This window comes from Stegodyphus dumicola, chromosome 1, assembly GCF_044657685.1.
Source record: "Stegodyphus dumicola isolate Sdum_Otavi_A_Nest chromosome 1, ASM4465768v1".
In the NCBI taxonomy this organism is placed as follows: domain Eukaryota; kingdom Metazoa; phylum Arthropoda; class Arachnida; order Araneae; family Eresidae; genus Stegodyphus; species Stegodyphus dumicola.
Window position 1 is genome coordinate 5,620,433 of NC_140768.1, and position 25,250 is coordinate 5,645,682.

At 33.1% G+C, this 25,250-nt stretch overlaps 1 protein-coding gene and 1 long non-coding RNA gene across 2 annotated transcripts in view; one reads left to right on the plus strand and one right to left on the minus strand.

Moving 5' to 3' along the window:
- The window catches only part of LOC118195988 (uncharacterized), a 406,615-nt gene that overhangs the window by 267,080 nt on the left and 114,285 nt on the right, over positions 1 to 25,250 (minus strand). The window lies entirely within an intron of this gene.
- Positions 1 to 25,250, plus strand: part of CCAP (Crustacean cardioactive peptide) — a 383,209-nt gene that overhangs the window by 188,632 nt on the left and 169,327 nt on the right. The gene's annotated exons all lie outside the window — the stretch shown is intronic.

Genomic DNA, 25,250 nt, shown 5'->3' on the forward strand with positions numbered 1-25,250 from the left:
ACTACGAAAGTCAAGATGTACAAAGAAAACAACATTACACGCTACGAAAAACAGACGGCCGCTGGGGGGGGGCATTTTCGCGGACAGGAGAGGACGACGAAAGGGTTAAAAAAAAAAGGTTTTTTATAACCTTCTTCCGCAGTATTTACTATTTACCCTTCAAGACATAGCGAGAATTCGCTACTCCGTCTGTATAGTCATTAGGTATTTTTTGGAAGCCGAAGAAGTTGGAAAATAGCAACCGCCTTCGCCGGGAATCGAACCACGGACTTTTGGAATACCGGCCCAGCGTGCTACCGTTACACCACGAAGTCACGCTAGGGAAGTGGGAGAAATACCTTATATACTCCCCTTTTTAAAGGGCGACTACGGTTTTAGGGGATTTAGTCGCCAAATCCTGGGTGCGGAGAATCATCATCCAAAACCCTTTTAGTTCGGGCGCCACTTGTAGAGTCATTAGGTTAATTGGAAGCAGAAAAGATGAAAAATATGCAACCGCCTTCGCCGGGAATCGAACCACGGTCCTCTGGAATTACCGGCCCAGCGTGCTAAATGACTACACCACGAAGGCACGCTAGGGAAGTGGGAGAAATACCTTATACGTCTTCTACACAGAGTCTACGATATATGCTACCAGGTAGAACCCGTAGACTGCATAAACGTAGATTTAAAATTTTACTCTAGAAGTAGAAATTTTTCATACTAAGGTAAAGTTTTATCTTTCCCTTCTTCTTCATTTTATGAAAAAGAATTCGAGAATCACGTAGAAATCGGATTCGAAAAAATTTAGTGTCTGCCCTCCCTCTAATCTGAATGAAATTAAATGAAATGAGGGCGAGCATGTGCCCAGTGCCATTCGCAATCAAAAGTACTCATTAAAAAAGAAAGCGACGCGCTAAATCTGCATCTTTTATTTTCTAATATCATAAGTAGATAAGTGAGCAGCACGATAGCAGTCCACAGATCTCCGATAAATAAATATTTTCCGAAGGTCCAAGCCTTACGGAAAGGTAGCAGTTCTTTCCCCAAATTCATTAGAAAAAAGTTTGCTTATAGAATTATTTACGAGATTTCTCTCCAGAAATCGATTCAATTTCTTTATTTTAACTTATACCTATCCCACTAATGTGATTACTACTAGTCTTAAGAGCTTAATCCATAATTTATATACTTCTGCCTTTAGTACAACTGGAGTTGGAAAAGTTACGCATTCAAAGCTGAGAAGCTGTGCCATTGCATTTGTTAAGCACTAATCAATTGCCGTGAAAGCAAAGCACTTATTTTCATAGCGGGCGTAGGATAAGAGAATAGCGTGAACTCGACACTCTATTAACTGCCACAAAAACGAATTATATGAATATTAAATAAACTATCGGATTGAACTGCATTAAAATGTAAATAAAGAATCCAATGCTAATGTAAAATCTGGCAAGAAAAATGCAACCAGACAAAAAGTAGCTGAAAAAATGCGATTTTTATCTATAAGTATTTGCAACGATGCTGAATATGCGTTTCTATTTCCCGATATATAATTTTTTATTAATTTCTCTATATTTTTAAGTGTCTCTACTTATCTATCTATCCTTTTACGACGGCATCAGTTATAATATCACTTTGATAAGTTAAATAATACACTTTCTGGATAGTAGTGGATATAAAATACAGTTGCAAATCATTAAAATTAACCATACACGAAAATGAAACCAAAATAACTACTGCACTTTTGAAAAGATTTGAAAGAACTTTTGCACGTGGTGACGAATCCGTCCCGTCAGTGTAGCGGTGTAGCTGCGAGGGTTGTATACGTTTACATGTTTCCGAAACATTACATTTTTTCCTCATTTTACATGTTTCCGAAACTGCTATTGCAACCTTTGGGACAAATCGCATTAGTAGCTATTGGGCGCTAGAGTGACAAGATCTTCGGATTGCATCCTATATAAAAACATTAGCTTGTAATTTTACTTGTAACATAAGTCAAATGTTTTTATAAGAAACAGCAGAATTTTCTTGAAAATTTCGTTTTATTTATTTATTTATTTATTTATTTTTTATTATTATTTTTTTTTTCTGTCTGGTTTTCATTTTGTTCAATTATTAACGAGAAATCAGCTTTTCTTGCATCTTCTACTATATTATTTATCTCTTTAAAGAAGACGAGAGTTCCAAGGGCATCATCATCTCCTCTGACTGCAGATCAGCATTGCAAGCGATCCAGAAGGGCAAATGTCAACCTAGTGATCAGATCATTGAGCTCACAAACAAAATCATTGCTGCCCAAAGATTCTGCATCTCACAATGGATACCGGCTCATGTAAATATTTTTGGTAATGAGAAGGCCGATGAGCTTGCAAAGGCATCCCGTGATTCTCCTCAGCCATCCAACTGCCTAACCCTCGTTGATTCCAATGCAGTTGCCAGCCAAAGACTAATCGGTCAAGTTAAAAGAAACTCCATCCCGGAATTGAACTGTAACAGAGCCATATTGACTATCCTAACCAGACTTAGGGCAAATCACTTAAAAGGGATGAGGATTTCTGCAGACGGACAGAGTAGTTACACCAATATTTGTCCTCATTGGCCAGATGACATCCCACTGTCTCGCCATCACATCTTCAGCTGCCCAGTAATCCAGACCAGACTGTTTAACATCGGCATTGAAGACCCAGTGGACCTACTTTACACTGATAGAGCTGCCGAGGTTGCAAAAACTGTCTTTGACAGCTTCGAAGCTATATAATTGCACTTTGTCATAGACACGACATCATCATCACCTCCTCATTTGCATTTAACGCGATTCTGAAAACTCATTCTGGTAGGGAGCTGTAAGTTGAAACTAGATAATATAGGAACGATGCATTCACTTAAAATAACTCTTATAAAATTAAAATATACCTTGCATTGTATTTATAATTTCGGGAGTACTTTGTACTTATATTCGCAGAAGGAGTGATAAAATTATTCTTTTCTGATTACCTTGGGCAAACGGCTCTGTTTTGACATTATACGTGTATCACAATAAAGACACCTGAATTTATATAGTATAGTTTAGAATTTATATATATATGGGATGGCATCGTTCATTACAATTGGATTACGCGACAAGCTGTGAGAATATATCTTTTACTTTTCCGATGATCGAAGTCAGACGATTCCGCCATTAAGACGATGATGCGACTGAAAGATGTTTACATGTAAAAGACGGTCGATTCTCTTCATCTGTAAATATCATCTATGTAAATTCATCCTTCTACACATGTAATCATTTTGTAGTTTGTAGCACCTATTCATGTTTCTATTAAATATTCAAGTTATTTGTACATTGGGACTAGTTTATTAGCCCCTAGACAGCCACAAAAGAAGTGGCTATTATTAACAACAATTACAGATATCATATTCCTAGACAGTAAAATCCAATACTATTTATATAGTAATTGAAAATTTTCCGCATCGAAAACTCTAACGTCATAAAAATGTATTTAATTTTATAAATACTGTATTAATTTATTTTTTGTTAGTAAATGCTGTATTTTTCTGTAAGAAATGTTATTCAAGCTTTTGTAGCCTTTTATTAAACGGAAAGTAAATTTTCGTTCTCCTTCTCATTAATAAAGCATCAAAATTAAACTTAGTTCGTTGAATAATGGTCATTATTTGGCATGGACAAACAAACAAGCAAAGGTTTAAAGACATATCTATTCTATTCTGTTCATTATGTATACTTCTTAAAATTTAAGTTTCTGTAGATAGTAAATATCAAAGAATCTCGAACGTGAATGAAATTTGGGTTTATTCAATTTCTCTAAAGCAAGATTAGATGTTCCGAGAAGCGGATATTCAAAAGCCTTTTCTTAATGACGCAAATTCTAAATAACAGAGCGGGATTTAAATGCTATTAATTTTTTTCATTATATTAGGCTAAATTTAATACACCACTTTCTCCGAAATGGAAAGCAAATATTTTATTTATTACTCGCAGGAGTTCATTTTAAAAATAAGCTCAACCTTTAAATATCTGCTTTATATATTCAGTGATAATACACATATGCAACGGCGACGATAAGGAAACCTAATATAAATAAGAACAGCTTCATTAACTGTGACTGCATTCGAAGCGCATTTAAAATGTCAGAATTCGGCATTTATCACACTTAGTTTCTTCAAAAACAAGGCTTAAAATTTTCGTCTTTATTGTCCTTCCGCTGATCTCCGTTCCGACGACTCAAAAATTCATTACTATTTTCGCAGGCAGGCGGTTGCAATCGTAATTGACTTTACATGTTAGTTTCGTAATAAAATAGTTCCCCTGCTGCTGTTCATCGATTCATACGCGACTGCCGTAGAGTATAAATAAAAGAGAGTTGCATTACGGGTTAAATGCTTAAAGATTTCTTCATTTTTTAATAAAATATTTTACATTTTAAAAAACAATTTGATTTTCGTAAAGAAGAATACGTTTTTCTACACGATGATAATAAATGAAATGATTGTTCCTGGAGTTTTGAATTTTCTCAATTATTATAAACGGTGAAATGAGCAAGCAGAGTTTTTAATTGGTTTTTAAGAAAAGACACATGCGAAGAGAAGGAAACAGATGTTTGAAAACCTATAAAAATTAGAGGGGTAAAATGAAGTTCTCTTTTTACTTCCTTGTACGAAGTAAGGGAGTATCGTAATCGCGAAAAGATTCAGGCAGCATATTTCAACGAAAATATCTATTTTGACCGCTATCGAATGCAACCTAACGATATTTTTGCATGACATCTGTTGGTAAAGACACAATAAAAGACTCTTTTCCTCTTATAAAACTACTTTAAAATGAATTCTGAAGAGAATTTTTCGTGGCGTCTGTACGAACGTATGTATCTCGCATAACTCAAAAACGAGTAGCCCTAGAACGTTGAAATTTTGCATATAGGACTGCTATAACATGTAGATGTGCACCTCGTATTTTGGTTGCATTCGGCCGCACTAAACGTATATAAATATATTTATATATATATATATATATCCACTCTGTTACCCGGCTCAGTGATCTCACTTTCTTTACTCTTATATGTTTGTAAATTGTGCATTTTTTGCTTTAAAAATGATAGAATTATGTTGTTCTTATCTTCAGGTTGAGATTTTTATGCCTTTAGTAAATCTGTATGCAATAGTTTTAGAATTATCAACAATTTTAAAGTTGTTTAAGTACCGCTAAGCCTAATAATTTTTTTGATGGCGGCCATAGCTTGTTTACATTTGTAACAGCAGAGTAGTGGATTTGTAGCCAATCTAGAGAAACGTAGCTTCGCGAAAACAAAACTAACGCCTTCATTTATTATTAAGAATTAAACCATGCTTAATCCTTTCTGGAATTTTTTCGAGCAAATAAGTGTTTAAGATTTACTTCGTAATTTTTAATACAGATATTTTGAGTTTTTATGTATTTTTGCCTTGTCGCGAAGTGAGAACTGAATAAATTGAATGAGAAATACTAAATCGTCTGTGAAAAACTGTTTCTTTTTTGTTTTCTTTGCTTAATTTCTTTTATACATCGTTCTAGCTTTATTACGGTATTTGAATAGAACATGTGGCAACGATTAGATAATTCTTTAAATGATATGAATTTTGTGCATTCTGAGTTATAATATGAACTAAATATAATACTTTTAATTGTACCTAGCGCCAGAGTGTCGCTATGGTAAACAAATAGAGCGAATTTTAATGAATACTTTTATTCTATTGTGGTTTATGCGCTGTCGGCGAATTAGATTTAATTCAATCCAATACGTTTAAATAAAATGCAAGAAAAAATGCGTATAATTTAATATTCCGTACAAGGAAGTCATGTGGTGTACACATCAGATTTTTTTCCTTAACGTTTCATTAATTTGCCCAAATGAGACAAAACTGGAGATCGCAAGGTTTTTTTCTAATTTAAAATAACTATTTGTACAGCTAAATAACATATAACTCACACATACGTAACAACTAAGTAAAATAGATTTTTTAATATATATAAAGTACAATTTTATATGTTTTCATGTAATGAGTCTTATTGATCACAACGAATATAATTATGTACAGTTTGATACACTGTAATCCCGACTGTCGAACAATAGAACACAGTGATTGTAAATGAAATGTATTCCTGTAAAACACTCGCGTTTTTAATCATCGTGATATATTACATGAATTTTGAAATTATGTAATCATGAAACTTGAATTAATCGAAAATTTGAAACAGCTAACTTTGCGAATATTAAAAATGACAATTCTGACAATTAAGCTGTTCTTTTATTTTAAATTTGATTTTTTCAAAGAAACTACAGGAAAGCGTAAATTCTTTTAACATTTTTAGAATTTTATGGAAAAATTTAAAAATTATCGAAGTAAATTTTCTAAATTTTTCAAAACAAATACAAGTTTTAAAATTGATATTGAGCAGACCAGACGGTATAACGGTTAGGAGAGCCTGACTGCGATAAGGTCCTGGGTTCGAATCCCGAAGAAGGGATAGATGTAAAATTCTCTGTCCCTTCATAGGAGGTAACACTGGCCGCCGAATAGGTGCTTCAATGGAAGTGCCTTTCATAATTATTGAATTTTAAATAGTAATATTTACCTTATTTTACAGAGGCTGTTCACACATTTTTTATTATGTTCACGATGTACACTCACGTTTGTGAAAATTGCAACACCATGAAGGACTTACGCGAGTGAGCTGAAATTTTCAGGAAATGCAAAGTAGCGCATGATATGCAAATGATTAGAATTGCAAATCCGTAGCGCATGCGTATGCTAAGCAGCGCCCTCTGAACGGCTGATGGATCCGAATAAATAGACGGCTGTAGCGAGGCGTGTATGGTTATCGGTGGTTATCTGCTAGTGGTAAACGTTAACTCAATCTGTACTTATGCCTCGTCGACGAAAGAGAGCGAGATTTGAACAACTTACAGAGTTTGAACGAGGGAGAATCATCGGCCTTCGTGAAGCTGGATTGTCGTATCGTGCAGTAGCCTCTCGTGTGCAGCGTAACAGCAGCACAGTGATGCGCGTTTGGAAGCAGTGGACGGACGAGTTTCGGACAACTCGGAAATCCGGGAGTGGACCCCGAAATGTGACGTCAGCTCGCGATGATAGACACCTGGTCCGCATGGCGCGGACGGACCGTACAGCTTCCTCTAGACAATTGGCAGCACTGTGGTCAATAGCTACAGGTGTTTCATTGTGTGCTTCATCAATTCGTAGACGTCTGCTGCAGTGTGGACTGCGCGCACGGACTCCTTTATACAGGATCCCCCTAACGCACGACCATCGCCGCCTGCGGCTACAATGGGCCAATCAGCATAGAGACTGGCGTGCTGATTGGCAGCATGTCGTGTTTTCTGACGAATCCCGCTTTAATTTGTGGTACCATGATGGCCGCATTCGTGTCAGACGCTATGCCGGTGAACGCCACCTTCCGGAGTGCATTATCGAACGCCACAGTGGACGAACACCCGGAGTTATGGTCTGGGGCGCCATAGCATATCATAGACGATCTCAATTGCTACGAATTGTGGGCAATCTGAACAGCAACCGGTATATCCGTGAAGTTCTACAGCCCGAAGCTGTTCCCTTCCTTCAAAGCTTGCCAGGCGCTGTATTTCAACAGGACAATGCCCGCCCTCATACTGCTCGGATTGTTAAATCCTTCTTTGCAGCGCAGCAGGTACAGCTTCTTCCTTGGCCTGCGTGTTCCCCGGATATGTCGCCAATTGAACATGTGTGGGATGTCATTGGTCGGCGTCTTGCTCGTGATCCTCGTCCTGTTGCGTCTGCAGACGAACTTTGGGTACGCGTACAAACGATATGGAATGCTCTTCCTCAGTCAGACATTCAAACTTTGTTTGACTCCATGCCACGTCGTTTAGCAGCACTTATTGCGGCGCGTGGTGGCCACACAAAATACTGATTCTGATCTCTTGTTCTATTTTGTTTGCTTTGAACATTTAATCATTTATTTGTACCACTACCACTCAACTGTGTATTAAATTGCATTCAATTATGACGATTCCTTCTTGGTGTTGCAATTTTCACAAACGTGAGTGTATATTGTATTCACAAAACTAAATTACATAAAATTCTTGTGTTTTAAATGTTCTATTTGACATCCCTTATTCTGAACTATCTTTCGACACCGCAATTTTCAGGATAATAATGCCTTTTGAAGTGGCAGAAGAGATATTCTATCCCATTCCTCCCGAACAGCTTTCCAGAGTTCTGTTAGGGTTTTGGGACAACGTTTGGATAATGCAGTTTTTAAAAGTCCGAAAGCACAAAAATCCATAGGTGACACATCTGGAGATTTAGTAGGGATATCAGTGAAGGGTATGGCCATGATATCAGTTTTCGTTCCATTTCTTTTAAGAAATTTACAATGGATTTTGATGTGTGACTGCTAGCTTTGTCCTGAAGGAGTCTCACAGATGGATGGCACTGTGGGTAAAGTGATGGTATTTCATTCAGAAGAATTGGCGATAAAATATGTTCCTGATAGTATTTGGAGTTAATCTTGACATTTTGTTTTTGCACTCTCTTTATTTTTAACTTGCCATTATAAGAAAAACCAGCGACAATCATGAATCCCTTAGAAAAACTTTCTTTCGATTTTTTGAACCATGTACTTACATTTTTTTTTCTCCCCTTTTATGATAATAAAAGGCTCTTTTTTTGTTACAATCATTTAAATACCTCCATGCTTCATCTATTGTCACAATTGTTTTCCATTTTTCTTTGGACAAGTGTTTCTCATATCGTATTCTACAGCGTGTCCTGTGTTGAGCGATATGCTTTGGAAGAAGACGATGCACATTGCGTTTTTTCGCTTTCTTAAGATTTAAATCAACCTTTATCATTTTGTTTACAGTGGACACCGAGCATTTTAATGATTTTGCGACTGTCCTGTGACTAGGGGGATTTTCTTTTAACATTAAACAACGTACCTTTGCAATAGTCGAAGATGTCCGTTTTTTCCTTGGATACTTGTTTGGAATTTTTGAGGCTCCAATTTGACGTTTTCGTTTTCCCTTTCTTGTTGATGATATTACCTATCGACGCTTTAGATATCACAAAACCATGACTCTCACATCGTTTTCGGATAACGGAGTATGCCTATTTCTCTTCGGAATGACCGTAAATGTAGCCTTCGAACCACGGCTTTGTTAAATTCGCTATTTTGAATAAAAACAAAACAGACGATAATTTTTACTTTTAAAAACATAGTACAATTGCAATTACTTCTTTTGCAGCAAACGAGGTTTTATTACCGCTTATCAAAATCGTCTAAAAAATGTGCGAACAGCCTCTGTATATTATAAGATAAAGTTCTATGCATTTCATTATTTTCATTCACATTTAATAAATTCCATGTTGCTTTATGAAGAAAGAAATATATCTGTTTTTAATGTTTTTAAAACTAATTATATGTATTTAAATATTATTCATATATTATAATTTATTTTCTTAAATGTTATAAGATAATCCTAGTGCTTGGTTTCTGAATTCCTTAAAACTAATGGTATGGTTTCAGCTTCTAAATTATGTTGAATAAATCCCGAATGGGGTTAAATATGTAGTACATTTTAAGATAAGTTAAACGTTTTGTGGCAAATTTATATATTTCACAGTGTAATTAAATAAGTAACCTTTTTTATTTCCTTGTACGAAGTAAAAAGGAAGTAATGTAATCGCGAAAAGTTTCAGGCAGCATATTTAAACGAAAATATCCATTTTGACCGCTGTCGAATGCAATTTAACGATGTTTTTGCGTGATATCTGTACGTAAAGACAGAATAAAATACTCTTTTCTTTCAAAAAAATTATAAAACTGCTTTAAAATTAATTCTGAAGAGAATTTTTCGTGGTGTCTGTACGAACGTATGTACGTACGTGCATGCGTACGTACTTATCTCGCATAACTCAAAAATGATTTGCCTCAGAACGTTGAAATTTTGTATATAGGACTGCTATAACATGTAGATGTGCACCTCGTATTTTGGTTGCCATCGGCCGCACCAAACATATATAAATATATTTATATATATATCCACTCTGTTACCCGGCTCAGTGATCTCACTTTCTTTACTCTTATATGTTTGTAAATTGTACATTTTTTGCTTTAAAAATGATTGAATTATGTTGTTTTTATCTTCCGCTTAAGGATTTTATGCCTTTAGTAAATATGTGTGCAATATTTTTAGAATTATCAGCAATTTTAAAGTTGTTTAATTGCCGCTAAGCCTGTTTTTAAAGGCGGCCATTGATGTTTACATTTGAAACAGGAGACTAGTAGATTTGTTGCCAATCTAGAGAAAATTAGCTTCGCAACAACAAAGATAACGCATTCATTTATTATTGCCAATTAAATCATGCTTAATTCTTTCTGAAATGTTTTCGAGGAAATAAGTGTTTGAGATTTACTTCGCAAATTTTAATACAGATATTTTGAGTTTATTTTTGCCTTCTCGCGAAGTGAGAACTGAATAAATTGAATGAGAAATACTAAATTGTCTGTGAAAAACTGTTCCTTTTTTGTTTTCTTTGCTTAATTTCTTTTATACATCGTTCTAGCTTTATTACAGTATTTGAATAGAACATGTGGCAGCGATTAGATAATTCTTTAAATGATATAAATTTTGTGCATTCTGAGTAATAATATGAACTAAATATAATACTTTTAATTGTACCTAGCGCCAGAGTGTCGCTATGGTAAACAAATAGAGCGAATTTTAAAGAATACTTTTATTCTATTGTGGTTTATGCGCTGTCGGCGAAGTATATTTAATTCAATCCAATAAGTTTAAATGAAATGCAAGAAAAGATGCGTATAATTTAATATTCCAATACAAGGAAGTCATGTGGTGTACACATCAGATTTTTTTTTTTACTAGTTTACATACAAAGTATAACGTGTCAATTACTTCGTACTACTTTAAAGTAGTACTAAAGCATTCCTTAATGTATAAAAACGGGAGGGAAGATGAAAAATATATGTACGAAGCGGAAATGAAGAAATCGTCTGTGAATCGAATGGAATTCTTAGGTAACTATTTTTCTTAATCACTGACCTCAGCAGAGAACTTTAGTTCTCTAATTTAAACTCAACGAGTAGGCATGCCCCTCCTATTCAAAGTCTTCATCGAAAGTGACCCAGGGCAACATGTTCTCAGAATGGGCAGTTCATATATCAAATACGCTCAACGAATGCCCTTAATTGGCCTATCGTTTCAGTCTCATTACCTGCTGTTAAAACGTCCGCACTGGCAACCAGTTACGCCTCTTTGAAGTCCAAATGTTAAATTAAACTCATCACTGAATTTCCAAAATGCAATTATAGCCTTTATAATTGGAAAAGCATTTGACATCATTTCTGAAAGGCGTGATTTAAAATGAATTCAAATTTGGGAGGGCCTTTAGCATCGAGAAGCAGAGGAATTCTAAATATCCGAATTGACTGGAACCGTAGCCTTCCGAATAATTCTGTTTTATTCTCTTTTGCAATCCAGATACATATTTACTGTATGCAAAAGGGGGATTTTTTTTCGTTTATTATATTTTAATTCTACAAATTAAAAAAAAAAAAATCTGAGAGCTTTCAGATTTTATACTACGCCCAAAATGTTGTAACAAAGATACCTGTCTACTATATACTAACAAAGATACCTGTCTACCTAACTAGCTATGTACGTACGAGCAGACTTCACGAAAAAGTCCCTTTTGAATACATTTACATAACAACATACATTACATAACTTATTTATTTTAAAAGCAATTATTTCCAACTTTTTTTTTACATAATATAGCTGCTTTCTGAAATAGTAATCAGAAAGTTTGTGTTGCCACAAATATATTTATAATTTAACCCGTACTGTGACAACATTTTTGTCATGTTTCCACCTTTGCGCGCACAGTTTAAAATTTTGTTGCACAGTTTAATTCCATATTTACTATATAGCTTTTATAACATTTGAAAACGACTACAGTTTAAAACATTCTGTTGCATAATTTAATTCCATATTTAATATATGGCTTTTATAACATTTGGAAACTACTATGAAACAAAATTCCTAAGAATTTCATGTTAAATTTTTATTTTATTTGCAGTTGAGTTTATAAAATGTATTTTATTAAAAAAATCTGTAATGTTTTCGTACATAAAATTTTTTAATGTTAACATATTCATCCCATTTTTGGTTCAATTAGAAAATAGTGCCAATATAAAGAATTCCATCCAATTTCAAGTATGTACCATCAGCCATTTTTAAAATATCTTGTGCGCAAAGTGGAAACATGACGAAATATTTTGTTCCAAAACGAAATTAATTACAAAAATATTTGTGCATCACAAACGTTCTGGTTACTAGTTCCCAAAGCAGCTATATTATGGAGTCAGCTTCAAAAAGTTGGAAGTAATTGCTTTTCAATTAAATAAAATGTCTCATTTCTAGCAGCAATCACATATTTGAAGATCATAAGGGTGTCTATTTGGCTGAGCTATTACCATTTAAAAATTTTAGCGTCATAATTTTACTTAAGGGGGCTCATACACCTTAAACCCCTTATGATCTTCGAATATGTGACTGTTGCAAGAATTAGGATATTTTATTTATTTTAAAAGCAATTATTTCCATCTTTTTACAGCTGACTACATAATATAGCTGCTTTAGAAACTAGTAACCAGAAAGTGTGTGTTGCCACAAATATTTTTGTAATTTAATCCGCTTTTGTGACAAAAGTTTTCGTCATGTTTCCACCTTGCGCGCATGATATTTTAAAAATGGCTAATGGTACATACTTGAAATTGGATGGAATTCTTTATATGGGCACTATATTCTAACTGAACCAAAAATTTGATGAATATTTTAGTATTAAAAAAATTTATGCGCGAAAACATTACAGATTGTTTTAATAAAATACATTTTATAAACTCAACTCCAAATAAAATAAAAATTTAACATGAAATTCTTAAACTTTTAGGTTCATAGTAGTTTCCAAATGTTATAAAAGCTATATATTAAATATGGAATTAAATTATGTAACAGAATGTTTTAAAACGTGCTCGCAAGGTGGAAACTTGACGAAAAATTTTATCACAAAGCGGATTAAATTATAAAAATATTTTTGGCAACACAAACTTTCTGATTACGATTTCTGAAAGCAGCTATATTATGTAATCAGCCATAAAAAGTTGAAAGTAACTGCTTTTAAAATAAATAAGTTATCCCAATTCTTGCAACAGTCACATATTCGAAGATCTTATGGGTTTTAAGGTGTATGAGCCCCCTTAATCCTTTTGTGAGCCCCCTTAAAGTTGAATTTACCGAGCTTAAATTAAACCTAATTTTTCATAATCATACTTCAAAGTGAACAAAAAATTAAGTAAATAAGTTTTCTTTGAACTTAAAATTTGAGGAATTGATAAGTTTATGTTTAGTTTAAATGTTCGGTTAATGTATAAGACGATTATGCTCTTAAGAAAGAGATTTTATAGGAGAAAACATAATATTGGAATTAAGAAATCACGTTAACGCAATATTCGGTTGCTTTTTAATCTGTCATTTTTTACTCGACGTCGATAACATGTCACAACTGCGAATCTTTTAAATAACTTTCGGAAGCAGAGAAATTCTTTTAAAAACCTGTCATTCACTTGGCTTTCGGAAAAATCTTTACTTCTATATAATACTTCTCTTCTAAGCATTTAATCTCCCTTAGCACAATGAAAAACATTGAATAAACTAAAACTTGGTTTTAGACAATGTACATAAATATAACTAAACAAACTGCAGATTCATGGTTTTGATATAGTACCGATTTTGCTGAGCTATTACCATTTAAAATTTTTACCGTCATAATTTTACTCAATTCTTTTGTTGCGAATTCGTCAGATGTGCCTTTGAATGAAATGCACTTTTAGCGAAATTATTCCAGTTGCTTGCGCTGGTCTACGAAACCGCATTTTATGGTTAAGGTTCGAAAGTTCCCTTATGACACCCCACGAACATATAAAATGTTTCGAAAGTGTGAATAACTCCATACACCTGGGATTACAAAATGGGCTTGGAAGTCGGTCCCAAAAAAGCAAACGGAAATATTTTATTTTCTTTCGAGAGTCCAAAAGGCAAAAGCCATTTTTCTACGCCTCTGTTGTCAGATAGTTTTCTGGTGTTTCTTTTCTTATTTCAGTATTTCTCACTGTGGGATGTCACCAGAAAGGGGGTTATTTTTTCGTTAGCTTTCATACTTTTGCAAAAGAAAGTCCAAAAGGCCTGGAAATATAATTTAGCGAAGTGGTTATATGCAGAAATGTAGTCTGTACGAGAATCGAGAAATATAATTTCAGGTGAAGAGCGATTAGAAATATCACTGTTTCTTTGCACAGAAGGTGCATATTTTCATAGCCGTGCCAAAAACGTGGAAGGTGAGAATGTTATAACAAGTGAAAAAAAATGAAAAGGGCTATAAATTAAAAAATTATAAATTATATCTTATTCTGAATATGATTACGAGTGCGATTTTGAGTTTTGTTGCAAGTGTTAAAATTCCTCGGCAGAGGTTTTCGTATTTTGTATACTGTCTTTGTCATTTCTAAAAATCATTAAGTCTGAACTGTTCCAGTTTCCATAAAAAAAAATTATATATTTAAAGGGGCTCGTACATCTTAAAACTTATAAGATCTTCGAATATGTGAATGTTGCAAGACTTGGGATAACTTTATTTAGTTTAAAAGCAATTACTACCAACTTTTTACAGCTGACTACATAATATAGCTGCTTTCTGAAATAGTAATCAGAAAGTTTGTGTTGCCACAAATAATTTTGTAATTTAATCCGCTTTGTGACAACATTTTTCGTCATGTTTCCAACTTGCGCGCACAGTTTAAAACATTTTGTTTCATAATTTAATTCCATATATAGCTTTTATAATATTTGGAAACTACTGTGAACCTGAAATTCTAAAAATTTCATGTTAAATTTTCATTTTATTTTGAGTTGAGTTTATAAAATGTATTTTATTAAATTTTTTTTTAATGTTTTCGTTCATAAAATTTTTCAATATTAAAATATTCATCAGATTGTTGGTTCAGTTAGAAAATAGTGCCCAAATAAAGAATTCCATGAAATTTCCAGTATGCACCATTAGCCATTTTTAAAATATCGTGCGCGCAAGGTGGAAACATGGCGAAATATTTTGTCACAAAGAGGATTAAATTACAAAAATATTTGTGGCAACACAAACTTTCTGGTTACTAGTTTCGAAACCCGCTATATTACGTAGTCAGCTGTAAAAAGTTGGAAGTAATTGCTTTTAAAATAAATAAAATATTCCAATTCTTGCAACAGTCACATATTCGAAGATCATGAGGGGTTTAAGGTGTATGAGCCCCCTTAAGAAGTAAGTGATGAATATAAGTAAAAGCTAAACAAAACGAATTTTATATGATGACTCTCCGTCACGCAAAGAAATTTACAAAAAAATCAAAAGGAAATCGGAACTAAATATAAATTTGAAATAGAAAAAATTATAATATCTTTAAACGGCACGGTTACTAGTAGCAAAAGTAAATCTGAGTTTTAAATCCCCTCAAATGGTAAATAAAATATGGTGCTTCCTGGAAACGTTAATCGTTTCCAAGTGAAAAATCTCCAGAATGAAATTTTTGAAACCAATTTTGAATACGCGTTCTATTAGCTACCATCAACATCATAAACTTAACGTTTATCTTCCTGAGTCTCACAATCTTTCTTGTCTTTATGAAAATAAAATAATAATATATGTCGAAAATGTTTACTTTTACACTCCATCGTAAAATTGACCGTAAACTACCAAATGCAAACCAAACTACAAGGATTCTGTTTCTATAGCAACCTACTAAAAGTGTAGGGAAATTAGGTATATTTTTTAAAGCAATAGTGATGAAAAATGAGCAATGCTCTCGCCGGGACTCGAACCACGGACCTCTCGAATACGCGTCGAGCGTGCTGACCACTACACCACGAAGGCATGCTAAGAAAGCGGGAGAAATACCTTATAAAAGTGTCAGATGTCAAATCTCAGAAAACAAAATTATAAGATTGACGGAAGAGTAGCATAATGAACACAACGCTATCTATTTCTGTTAAATGAAATTACACTTTCTTGCCAACCGAATAATAATCAGTCTAGCTAGCAGAATAGATATTAATGCAGGTGTCCGGAGGTGTTAGATTTAACGATGGAAATACAAGTATTGTTAAAACGTTGTAACTTTGACTGTAATTATACTTTAGTCGCAATTGAAATGTAACTGTAATTATAAATCGTACTATTAAAATTACATTGTTACATTATATATTGTAATTAAACTATTTATAATTACAGCTGCGTTTTTAATTTTATGATTTACAATACATTTACCTTGTAACTGATGAACTTCAAATTGCCAATTGCATCGTTATTGTTTTAAATGCCTTTGGAACTGCACTGTAATTCTAGCCGCAATTACAAGTACTTGTATATTGTTGCAAAATGTCCAGTCGCGGTAAGATAGCTTCACTCCAAAGCAGGTTTAGGGTTGCCATACAATGGCAAAGGAAGACAGGGTTGCCATATTTAACCAAAAAGAGGTCATTTGGAGATACGCCATAGACAGATGGAGAACATTCTGGAACGAATTCTTACCGGTTTCGTCCAGAATGTTCTCGAACTCAGCCCAAAAACTATAAAAACCCTGCCTGCATATGGAGTAGCAGTCAGTTAAAAGTCAGTGAACAAGTGTCTCGTAGTGTAGTCTGAGACGGTCGTCGAGTGCACGGAGAGTGTCTTTTAGTGTATCGCAAGTTAGTGCATCGTCTAGTTTTATCTTATAGTGTGTTGATACAGTCGGGAGTTGTACTCTAGTGTACCGTCGAGTTAGTGCGTCGTCTAGTTTTATCTTATAGGGTGTTGATAGAGTACAGTTGGGTGCTGTACTATAGTGTACCTTCGAGTTAGTGCATCGTCTAGTCTTATCTTACAGTATGTTGATAGAAAACAGTCGGCAGCTGTACTGTAGTGTACCGTCGAGTTAGTGCATCGTCTAGTTTTATCTTATAGGGTGTTGATAGAGTACAGTTGGGTGCTGTACTGTAGTGTACCTTCGAGTTAGTGCATCGTCTAGTCTTATCTTAGTGTGTTGATACAGTCGGCAGCTGTTCCCTAGTGTACTGTCGAGTTGGTGCATCGTCTAGTTTTGTCTTATAGGGTGTTGATAGAGTACAGTTGGGTGCTGTACTGTAGTGTACTTTCGAGTTAGTGCATCGTCTAGTTTTGTCTTATAGGGTGTTGATAGAGTACAGTTGGGTGCTGTACTGTAGCGTACTTTCGAGTTAGTGCATCGTCTAGTTAGTACAGTCGGCAGCTGTACTGTAGTGTACCGTCGAGTTAGTGCATGGTCTAGTTTTATCTTACAGTAGAGTACAGTCGGCAGCTGTTCTGTAGTGTACCGTCGAGTTGGTGTATCGTCTAGTTTTATCTTAGTGTTTTGATAGAGTACAGTCGGCAGCTGTGCTCTAGTGTACTGTCGAGTTAGTGCATCGCCTAGTTTTATCTTATAGTGTGTTGATACAGTCAGCAACTGTACTGCACTGTACCGTCGAGTTAGTGCATCGTCTAGTTTTATCTTACAGTGTGTTGATAGAGCACAGTCGGCAGCTGTACTCTAGTGTACCGTCGAGTTAGTGCATCGTCTAGTTTTATCTTACAGTGTGTTGATAGAGCTCAGTCGAGAGCTGTACTCTAGTGTACCGTCGAGTGCATCGTGAGCTGTAGCGTAGAGAGTATCGAGAGTATATAGAGCTCCGAGAAAGACCGGGCAGAATCGGGAGCTGTACTCTGGTGAGTACAATCGGGACTGTACTCACCAGGACTGTACCTGACTGTACTCTGGTGAGTTCTGAAGAGAATTTTTCGTTATAGCTTGATAGCCTGAAGGCTGTGATTGCTGATTGTTTCAGCGTCCTTGTCGTAGTTCTTCGACGACTATAAACGTACATTTGGAGCTATCTTGAAAAATACTGGATAATAAATTGTGTTTCGATACTTCATCAAGTGTCGTCGTTATTCACTGCAAATCTACGAACCTCGTACGTGAAGAAAACGTAACAATATTGTAATTAAAATACTAAGGAATTCGAATTATTAATCCATTCCTGAATTATTCATACATCTTATTATTATTACATCCATTCACTGAATCTCGCCCAGTTCTGGCAATAAAGCATAGGTAGTACTGCAATAATACAAACATTATTATTCTGAAGACAACATTCAAGAACGAGCTTTTAAATGTTCTGGAACTTATTTCACTTGCTCTGCCGTTGGCCATAAACATAAATCTGCTGAATGTTTTCGTAATCTAGATATTTTATCGGAAAACTATAAAGCCACTAAGGGGCTATACTTTATAAAATATAGCATTAGAGTTTTCAGACTGATTCAAAGTGATGACTTGGAAGAAAACTTTTGAATTCACATTGTTAATAATAACAATATCAACAGTGGATTTTTTTGTCCTATTCAGTAATATGTAAATGTTTCATATTTTCTGCTTTAAGAGAAAAATATAATCATTTCTTGACACAATTTTAAGACAAAAGGGAATGGTAGGGACAAAAGAGAAGGAAAGAAATATACTTTAGTTTTTTTTTTTTTTTTCCTTTTTTTATCTGCTGCCAATGAAATAAATGCCTTAGGATTCTCTAAAACAAGTTACAAATTAAATGCTGTATCAAGCATTAACCTCAGAGTTGATCATTAAAATAGTAACGTATAAACTGAAGCTGACATTTCCATTCTAATTTCCCTCAATATTTTCAAATCCGTGGTTAAAATCTAAAGTAAAAGAGAAGAAAATAAAATGCATCTGAGAAAAATATGCACAGTAGTATGCAAATTAATCTAAGCATATCAAGTAAATTTACATATATAGTGAAAATCCATTTATGCATCTTAACAGTTAAGCACATTATAGAAACACACGCGTTTTAATTACCCTCATTAATCTTCTGAAACCAAATTTTGAAGATAATGCAAATTAAAGACTTATAGAAATTTTCAGTTTTCTTGGCATGGTTCAAGCTCTTGTTCAAGCTGCAGATTGAGAACAATTGTGAGAGTTAGAACAATTCTCTTCATTAATGATTCACCGTTTTTACTTCCTTGTACGAAGTAGAAAGGAAGTATTGTAATCGCGAAAAGTTTCAGGCATCATATTTTAACGCAAATATCCATTTTCTCGGTTATCGAATGCAATTTAACGATGTTTTTGCTTGACATCTGTACGTAAGGATAGAATAATGGACTTCTGAAGAGAATTTTTCGTGGCGTCTGTGCGTACATACCTATGTATCTCGCATAACTCAAAAACGAGTAGATTCAGAGAGTTGAAATTTTGTATGTAGGATTGCTATAACATGTAGATGTTCACCTCGTATTTTGGTTACAGTCGGCCGCACCAAAAGTATATAAATATATGTATATATATATATATACATATATATATATATATATATATATATATATATCCATTCTGTTACTCGGCTCAGTGAACTCAGTTTCTTTATTCTTATATGTTTGAAAATTGTACATTTTTTGCTTTAAAAATGATTGAATTATGTTGTTCGGTTAAGGTTTTAATTTCTTTAGTAAATATGTATGCAATATTTTTAAAATTATCAACAATTTAAAAGTTGTTTAAATGCAGCTAAGCCTAATAATATTTGCTATGTCGGCCACTGCTTGTTTACATTTGAAACAACAAAATAGTAGATTTGTTGTAGAGAAAGGAAGCTTCGCAAAAACGCCTTCTTTTATCATTGTGAATTAAATCGTATTTAATCCATTCTGGAATTTATTCGAGGAAATAAGTGTTTAAGATTTACTTCGTAATTTTTAATATAGATATTTTGAGTTTTTATGTATTTTTACCTTGTCGCGAAGTAAGAAATGAACTAATTGAATAAGAAATACTGAATCGTCTGTGAAAAACTGCTTCTTTCTTTTTTTTTTTTTTTTTTTTTTTTTTGTTTGCTTAATTTCTTTTATACATTGTTTTGAATAGAACATGTGGCAACGATTAAATAGTTCTTCAAATGATATAAATTTTGCACATTCTGAGTTATAAAATTAATAAAATGTAACGCTGTTAAGTGAACCTAGCGCCAAAGTATCGCTATGATTCACAAATAAGTGAATTTTAAAGAGTGCTTTTATTCTATTGTGGTTTATGCGCTATCGACAAAGTAGATTTAATTCAGTCCAAAAAATGAAATGCAAGAAAAAATGCATATAAATTCATTTTCCTTACAAAGAAGCCATGTGGTGTACACATCAGATTTTTTAAAATTATTTTGTGATATTGCTGTTGAACACAGTTTTATGGGTTTAAGAAAGTGATATTTAATAAATAAAGGTAACTCACAAAGCGTTAAAAAAATGCCCCTTTGGTAATGTAAACTCTGAAAGCTTTCAGATTTTTATTAGTCCAACGGGGCTTTGTCCCTGAAGGATTATTGTTTTCGTTTTGCGATTTTGCGTTGGTTCACTATCAATATCCGTCGCACTTTTCAAACTGTTGCCACCAAATGTTAGAGTCCTGCATTATATTTGAAGAAATTAAATAATGAAAAATCTGCATAAATGTATGCATATTTCTCACATTGTGATAAAACAACGGTAAATAGAGTCATCCAATTTTTAATGACGTAATCCTCCTGTGAGTATAAGCATGTGAAGCTAAAATTTGAAATTTGGAATTTGTTTTATTATCAATTTCATATTTTGTGAATCTTTAACGAATTTTTGATTAACAAACTCAAGGATTTCAAACCGAGCCGTTGTAACGCTGTACAAAAAAAAAAAAAAAAAAAAAAAAAAAAAATTATCTTCAGCGCGTGAGATTGGTTATTGGAAATTTTAAAGATATGTTCAGTTTAAAACTATTCTGCGATATTGCTCTTGAACTGAATTTTATGGTTTAAGTGTGAAGAACGTGATACTTAATAAATAAAGGTAACAGACAGAATGTTAAAAAAACGCTCCTTTGAACGTAATTTAAAATCTAAAACCTTTCAGATTTTTATTATTATCTGTTTAATACTCTTAGTTTTTATTATTATTATTTTTAAATTCAGCATCTGTCGGAAACTAAGATAGGACTGTCTTACGGAAAAAACATGGTTAGGAAAGTCAGGCTGATAATTTTTAAAAAATTACAGAGTACCGAATTATACAATTTCTATGAATTAAAAACGTTTATAAACATGGTTTGCCCTTCGAACGGTTTATAATGCAGCTGAAGTAGCTTGAAATCAATAATCAAAAGATAAAATGAGAAGTTACCAAAAAATCTGTATTTAAATAAATATATTTATCGTGATTAAAATGGACTAATAACGAAATTCCTCGGCGATAATCCTGTCTGAAAATGAAGATAAGTTTGGATTGATTAAATAACTGCATTAAAGCATCACTGATAGTCATGTTCTTTAGGCGAGAAATTCTGCAAAAGATGAAAATCATCTGGAATCACATGTCATCGTCGTGGAGAAGTTTCAATGCGTTTAATAAAAAAAGTTTTATATCTCTATCGTCTTATCAAAATTACTTTATAAAATTAACAGGCATTCGAAGAAGATAAGGTGCTACTTTGGTAGACGGTTGTACGGATTTTTGGCGATTTACTTTGGCGCAATTGTTGGTGCGGTTTTTACAATCGTCAGCCATCTTGAAAAAAGCCGTTTTTACGTTATTTTGCGCATAGTAAAGTATTCGAAACTTTAAAAAAATAAATATATTTAAAAATAATGGATTGATTTTTTGTTGAAAACGTTGTTTTTTAACAATGGCAGGCAAATGTAAATAAATACACTTACTACGAGTATAAAATACTAAAGAAAGGTTAAATTATTGCGTTCATATAGACAGAAATATAATAAGAATACCTCTATAAAACATTGCGCCAACGTTTATTGGATTAAAATATTACGTAAATTGAATATCGAATTAAAAACCATCATACTTACGTTTAAAAGAATTAAAATATTACTTAAATTAAATAATTTAAAATAAGTAAATAAGAACGCTTCGTACACTAGAACTAAAATGACACCAATTAGTTTATTGTCGGTAAAAAAGGAGGAATGTCTAATACTTTTCTTACCGTTACAGCGGTTATTTCTTCCAACATGATCACAATACCATATACGGCCGTCCTCAGAATCGGCTCTTCTAAGGATCTTCATCTGTGATCTACATTTTCGCACTTCATTGAAGAAGCAATTAGCAAGGTTTTCTCCAAAAATTTAAAATAACTTTCCTCTGATCCTTGTAACAATTTATAAATAAATCTTTGATTAGGAAATCCAGGCTGGCCAAAATAAGGTCTCGAAGGACAATTTTTTGATTCCGATACCAATAATTCTTGGTACTTACCAATAACAACATTCATCTTTGAAAGAGACATTTTAGAAAGAATTCGAAGATATGAATTAAATTTTGGTGGTAAATGGCGCGGTAATGCACAAACTTTCAGTAACCAATCAGGGAGCTGATTACAGCTCGTTAATGCACAAATATTCTATAACCAATCAGAGAGCTGATTACATCACGCCTAGAATTAAAATTATTTAAATAATCATACATAAAAAAAATTATTTTAAAAATGCAAAATTAAATTGTATTTTAATATTTAACAGCCATAAATAATGTTTAAAACATTAGATTAAATTTATAGATATTAAAACCAATTACTTTTAAAATAAGGTGACGTCATTGATTACATCATACACAACATAAAATTTCATAAAATATCATAAACAATAAAATTTTTATTTCAAATAAAAGTGCAAAATTAAATTGATTTTTAATATTTAAAAGCCATAAATAATATTTAAAACACGGAATTTATGCATAAGAAAACGTATTCTTTTTTAAATAAAATGACAACAAAGTATCGGTTACCATAAATAACTTATCCAGCAATGGGTTTACCATAAGTCGTATTACTCGCCAAACGAAATATCGCCAAAAATCGCTAAAATCCGTGCAACCGTCTACCAAAGTAGCACCGAAGATAATGAAAGAAATCGACGTACATAATACAATCCATTTTGCTAGAGCAGTCCAAGATGAATTACAGCAAGAGATTTCAGTGCAGAAGATCTCATAGATTCTGATTGGTGAATATTAATCTATTACATCCTAATATCTAATCGGCGTGATTCAAATCGGAATCGCAATGCCTCTGTCTAAATGAATTGATATGTTGCATTTAATGGATCAGATCTAGAATTTAATGTATTTCCTGTCTGGAGGAGCTAGTTGAACACTATCGACAGCATAAATGCGGAAGACTCTTGATTATCCATGTGTTTTTCACATAATTCCTAAAAGCTTTGCCATTTATGCTCTAATACACTCGCACATATCCCTTCTAAATTTCTCTAACAGGTGATCTAAATGATACTGAAACAGTTTTCCATTCTAAAGTTCGATGCGATTATCTTGTCGCTTAGGCGAATTCCGACAATTGGATCAAAAGAAAGAAACCGCTGGAAACAAATCTAAAATAACAAATCTAATTTAAACTATAAAATCTAATTTAAATTATAAAAATCTAATTCAGAAGTCAAACAACAAAAATCAGCGTTATACCTACAAAATTTTCACAGGACTAGTTTCGATGGTTTTACCGAACCATCATCTTCAGCTGCAAAACCGCAAATGAACAAGATAGGAAATAATGATTAGATAAGATAAGAAAGCCTGGACAAGAATAAGCAAGTGGCGCCATCTGTTGGCGAAACCAGAACTAAAACATAATTTCTCTAAAAGCCGAAGGCAAATTTGGATTGGAATTAGGATCGTTAACTAGAACAGAAAGATTTTTATGAATGTGAAATGCCTCCAGAAAATCCAGTTCTCCAATGGAAGATGCTTTCTGAATAATTTTGGCAGCAGAAAAATTGAAAGTGTGATTTTCGGACCAACAATGTTGAGCAACAGAACATTTCACATTCATAAAAATCTTTCTGTTCTAGTTAACGATCCTAATTCCAATCCAAATTTGCCTTCGGCTTTTAGAGAAATTATGTTTTAGTTCTGGTTTCGCCAACAGATGGCGCAACTTGCTTATTCTTGTCCAGGCTTTCTTATCTTATCTAATCATTATTTCCTATCTTGTTCATTTGCCGTTTTGCAGCTGAAGATGATGGTTCGGTAAAACCATCGAAACTAGTCCTGTGAAAATTTTGTAGGTATAACGCTGATTTTTGTTGTTTGACTTCTGAATTAGTATTTATTCGGCGTGTTATTGTGTCTTAATTATAAAAATCTAATTTAAACTATAACAATTTAAATTATAACAAATCTAATTTAAACTATAAAAATTATCTGAAATATATTTTACTAGCAGCTTCGCTGCCAGCCTTCGTCTGGCTTTTAAATGTACCGAAAAATGGCTGAAAAAAACAATGACATAAGCAATATCCCTTAAAACAATATTAATTATCCTAATAAATAAATTAACCAACTTCACTTTGCAAAATCTTAAGAACTCAAATGGTATAAAGGAGGTTAAGAACTTTGTTTCCAAAAAAAAAAAAAAAAAAAATCGCTCAAAATTTTTCAATATCCTAAACAGTGAAATGAGCAATAAATAACATAAAAGAATACAAAAAACAAAAAATTCTGAAAAGCAAAGTTAATTAATGATATTTTATCTTATATTTTCAAGAGGAAAAAATTACAATGAAATAAGCTATATCCCTTAATACAAATATTAATTATCCTAATAAAAAAAATCAACCAACTTTACGTTGAAGAAAAAAAATCATGTAAAACTTTTCAATATCTTACAAACAGTGAAATAAGCAAAAACTAACATGAAAGCAGCTCAAAAAACTAAATTCCGCGTAGAATTTTACTCTGCAGAACAACTTTATCAAAAAAAAAAAATGTATTATGCATATATGTATGTATATATAAATGACAATGGAATATCCCAATCTCTTAAAAACAGTGACATAAGAAATACGATGAAAAATTGTTGCCAAACCCATATTTCTAAAAGTGTGAAACTATTCAAAATGATGCGATTTCATCAAAAATCTATCAACAACAATAAGAAAGGATAATTGTTGCCAAAATCACATTTTTAAAGATGTGAGATGTGAGAAGTGTACTCGGAAGCTTCATTTAAAAAT